We start from the raw sequence: 5,296 nt of genomic DNA, 5'->3' as shown, positions 1-5,296 counted from the left end.
CCCTACATCAGCTCTACCTATAGCTGCTGTCACAGGTTTTTCAGTGAACACTGACACAGCTGCAGCACCTGACACTATCAGCCTAGCACCTCCAGCACACATCAGTGGTTTGGAGGAATACAGACGAAGTACTTCACTTTCTTCTGTGCATCACCCCACACCAGAAAAGGAAACAGTTTCTCACAGGACTTCACTAAGCAAAAGGTATTGCCTACAATTTGCTGGGGCCACAAATACAAATGTTTTGATAATTACCTCAATAGATAAGTAAATGTTTCAGTGCTAACACCTGAAACCCTGAAATCAGATACATTTTAAAATCGGCCTCAGAGTGACAAACAACCCAAAGGAGAATATAGGTCTACTCTGGAAAGCATTAACACAGATTACATCCAGTCAATAGTGGAAGTCAGAGTTACTCCTAAACTCTCCTGTTCTCCATTCTCCTGTCACTACTAAAGCTTGGCTCTGACTCACAAGCAAAATCCCAGCTCCTCTGTGACACTGTCTACAAGATCTTGGCTCATGAATTTCCCTTCTCTAGCCCAGTTGGGAGTGCCAGAGGTCCCTAGCCCTGAGCATTGCTCGGTCTGCCTCTTGCCCCAGTAACCCTGAATACAGGAGGCAGATAGGCACCCTCCTTGCAGCCCTTCTTCATGCCCTGCAAAAGCCCTAGAAACAGAGTCTAACAGGCGGCATGGACTAAATGTTCACCACATACACAAGCAGAGAAAATCCAGAGCAATGGTTCATATGAGGAACAAATGGAGAGGGACTTGGGGTTTATATTGAGACAAATCTTTTTGTTTCTATAGACTGTAGAAAAGTCAAGTTTTCTTGAGAATAGCTGTTTTTAAGAAGCAGGATGTATTTTCTTTGCTTGAAATTCAAAGGGACACTTAACTACACTAAACAAACTTGCTTTTAGCATATTATTGGGCAGGCTTCTTCTGTCACTGTAACTAGTCCTGCCTTACTGTCATCTTTCCCCCTTACTTGCTAGGGCTGTATTTCATATGTATGTACATTCAGATACACCCATCTACTACAACAAAATGCAACAAAGCCTCTACCCAGCTTCAGATCTGCTTAAACTGACAGTGAAGCCACGCAGCACACTAGGGACTATCTGTAAGTATTTTCATGAAAATACAATTAAATAAAACAAGAAAACTAGAAGAACAATTACAGCAGTTCCTATAAGAGTGTTAGAAAAGAACTTAAAGTAATACCTCATTTCTGTTCAGGTTCCGGTCTGTTTTGCACTACATTTAAATACTGGAGAATGCTGGCAGGAAAAATATTTCTGTTGTTGTTCTAGTGTTTCTCTAGGCATCAGAAGACAGTCATTCTCCATCAAAACTTCTGCAGGGGTAGGCTCTGGTGACAGAATGCATTTAAGACCAACAGCCATATGGTGGCACAGTAAATGCCCTTCTTTTGAAGGGCCGTGTGTGTCTATTAGCAATGTTCCTTGTTCAATATGCATATCATAAAGGATTAGACACACATACGCCTCATACACAACAACCACTTCCCAAAACACTTGTCAGCAGAGTATTTACTACCAAATCCAGAAGGAGTTTGTGATTCTAACGTTGTCCCCATTAATGAGAAAAATGTTGCTATACAAAAGCGCTATTTTTTTTCTCCTTCTTATCAAATCCTTCAAACAGTTGATAACTAGCTTTTATAGATTGGAGAGTCAGATAGAATTCTGAATCTATTATTTTACTAAAACCCCAGGGGTCAACTTATCACCTGAAAACCATTTTACATGGACAATTTGACTTTCATGTGGAGTGTCAGAACATACCCTAGATGGAAATCTAAAATAAATTATATGGAATACTGCCTTCTTTGTGCTGAAATTTATCGGTCTCACACTACAATAATTTTGAAAATTGTATCCCTTAAGCTACAGTGCTGAGATATTATTAACTGCTTGAACTGAAAGAGCAGTTCTGATTGGCTGCTATAAAGTCTATGGACAGAGACTAATTTCTATTGAACCACATGCTTATCTGAAGCTGTTTTCCACTATTCCAAGCTGCCAGCTTTATTTTCTTCCAGAACACACTGCCTGTTTTATTACTATCACCCTTACTATGCACTGTCACTTCAGTAAATCTGTTCCAGAAGCTAAGAATGTGTCTAAGCTTCTGCTAATATGGTTGCCTGAGAGAATCACACCCGAGAGAGATCCACTTGTACTACTTCTCTTCCTAATACAGGTTATTTTCTTCACTAAGCAAGCATCCAGCCTCAGAAATGCTTCTCTGTGACATATCACAAGATAAGCAGATCTATTTCATGGCCCGCACTTTCTTAACCACGTCTACCACCATACTTATGAAATTAAATTATTTAATGATGCGTCTTTGCTTTGGTGAATGCTCCTTTTACATCTCAGTACAATTTTTAGAAACTACCCGACTGACCTCAGAACCTGAAATCTTTATAACTGAGGAGATACTGAAAATGTTAATTATGCAGCTGTCGAGTGACTCTTCTTTGAGTAGAAATTCCCAGCTAGGCATAAAAACCTTTAGGCGTAACATGTAAGACACAAGAATGGAGCCCTGGGATAAAATAAGTTTATTTCCTGCACCTAGTAACCTAACAAGGCTGGATTACAGCAGCTAAAATATTATACCACAACCAGAGGGGGAAAGAAAAAATCAGAATATATAATAAACTTTACTGCCTCATGCATTCAGATAAATTAGCAGCCTCTATAAACTGAAATTGCTAAGAAGAAAGTTCTGATCTGCACATCCAAGTTTCTAGGCAGCACTTTCTCTTTGCTAAACACTATCAAGCCTCTCCAAGAGGCACTGAGACCCACAGCAATTCACTGTGGCTAATCAATCTCTCCAAGCAGACAACCTGTCGCTTCTGGTAATGGGATTCAGCTCAGTAAGGCCTTTGCCAAGCAGGGATTTGAAACCCAAGTTTTGGCAGCTCTCTTCCAAACCCTTTATAACTGCCTGGCTCTCTAATGTCTTTCTTTTATCTTATGATATACCTAAAGCAGCAGGAGTCTTTCAGTAAATGCACACTCCATTGCAAAGACACAGTCACAGCCTTTTAGGGAGGGAAGTGGCTAGTTGACTGGAACTCCGAGTTCACTTTCTCTCACACTAGCTGATTTCCCAAGGGTATTCCTCAAGGATCTGGAAAAGCTCTGCCAGCTTGCTTGCTTGGAAGTGGCAGGGGTCTGTTCTGCAGAGCTTGGCTTTGCTGGTGCCTAAGCTCTGTATGAGTATTGGCGATGAAGCAATGCTGAACAATGTAACATCAGAGTTCATCAGTTAGGTGATTACTACATTGAAGACAGTTCAATTTTAAATTTATCTAGAGTTATACCTCTACAGAAATAAAAATAAAATTTTAGAGAATTTGTGCAGTGAGCTGCAACAACTGGGATACAATGGCATATATAGCTTCAGCTTTGAAAACCTTGTTTTTTGTTTTGGCCAGGCATCTCAGTTGGTCAGTGGTGGCCTATGTCTGGTAGAAATTTTAGAAGTGTGAACTTTAATAGAAAAGATAACCTGAGGAAACTGGGACAGTAGAAGCCATATCCCTGTGCCTGCCTTAATTATATCCTACCATTTATTAAAGTGACTAGAGCAAGTCAGTAGGACTTTTTCCGTCTTAATCAAGCAACAGGAATTCCATCACATCACAAATTCACAGTACTGAAGGTAAGCAAAAGTGCCAGGTTTGGAGTTGTCCACTTGTATTGATGAACATTCTGAGCACTTTTGAGTGCTTAAACTGTTGAGATAAATGTTTTGGAATCTGTTTCTACAAATGATAGATTGATTAGCTCAAAAGAAGAAAATAATAATTTCATAGTGGACTCAACTAATAGAGCCTGAATTTAGCTGGAAGTGTGATCAGGTATCAACATGCAGCAGCTTAAAAAAAGTTGCACAACCTGACCTTAATATGTGTGACTATCAGTTTTTCACTGTAGAAATGTATATTTTTCAATATCCTTTTCTGAGCAGAAATCATGTCATTTATATGCAAATCAGACTACATTCTGCAGCTGTTTCTTCTGTGCTGAAGCCATGGGAATTATTTGCACTTCATAAAGCCTCATAAATAGGTTTGCCTCTAAATGGGTGGGGGAGCAGCAAATATATCATAGCCATTTACAGTTACAAGCATCTTCTTATTTTGAAAGTTATATGCTTCCTTTAATAGGAAGTTTCACAGTTAGAAAAGAACCATTGTTTCATTTATATAAACAAAATACCCTTACAGCCTTCAAAATAAAATGTTTTGTACACCCAGCTATCTGAAATGCAGAAATTGCCATGTAGCATCATTCAGAAGGAGAGTCTGTATCATCATTACATGCTAGCTCCATGTAGTGTATGTTAAATACAGAAGAAATTCCTCGCTATTTTATCTAGGCACTTTTATTACACGTGAAAGAACGTGTATTTTCTGTACACAAAGTATGTCCACCCAGTATAATCTGCATTTCTGCAAAATGTCTAACATTATTACATGCCAGCAACCAGATGTGCCCGTCACATCCTAGCACGTGGAAACAATTCTTTTAAAAACCACAGGAGGACAGATTCAGGAACACTCAGCACATCTCACAAGGCCACAACAGAAGTGCAGTGTTTTATTGTGGTATGTAGCATACTAAAGTGAACTGGAAAACAGCTCTCCCTAACTGGTGTAACGTGTCTGGGTTGGGACCTCTTGTTAAGAGCAGGACACGCAGTGCAGGACTGCAGGTTAACAGCAGCACAGCTTTTCCAGCCACTTTATTCCCAACCAGAGGGAAAAGCAACAGGGATCAGCATTGCCTAGAGACACAGGAGACAAAAGAGCCCCAAGGCTCCCTATCACTTAGGAGGATGCTGTCCTTACCCCAGCTCACGCTGTCTGAAACACCTGTTGAGAGCACATGAAGACCAAGAGTTAGACCACTGGGAGAAAAGCAAGGCCTTGGACAGAAACAGTTTTATCTCCTACAGGTTTAAACAACGAATACAGAAACACAGTTCAGCTGGACTGGCCGTTATCTCAGGTGAACAGTGGCAGCCAATAAACCAACATCCTTTTCATATCTGATTTTTTTTTTTTTTTTAGTCAAGCTGAACTGCATTACTGTCACTATCAGCACACTGTACATGCCTCAGTTCATTCTCACATAAGCCTTCAATAAATTCAATGTGTTGTTCATCCTCTGCAGGAAGTGCATTTTACCCTGACTAGTACCTCCTTTACTACTTCCTTTTTAAGCAAAGTAGCTAAAAAACCC

The sequence above is a fragment of the Merops nubicus genome, unplaced genomic scaffold (genome assembly GCF_000691845.1).
Source record: "Merops nubicus isolate BGI_N331 unplaced genomic scaffold, ASM69184v1 scaffold40736, whole genome shotgun sequence".
Lineage (NCBI taxonomy): Eukaryota > Metazoa > Chordata > Aves > Coraciiformes > Meropidae > Merops > Merops nubicus.
This window is presented reverse-complemented; position numbering follows the sequence as displayed.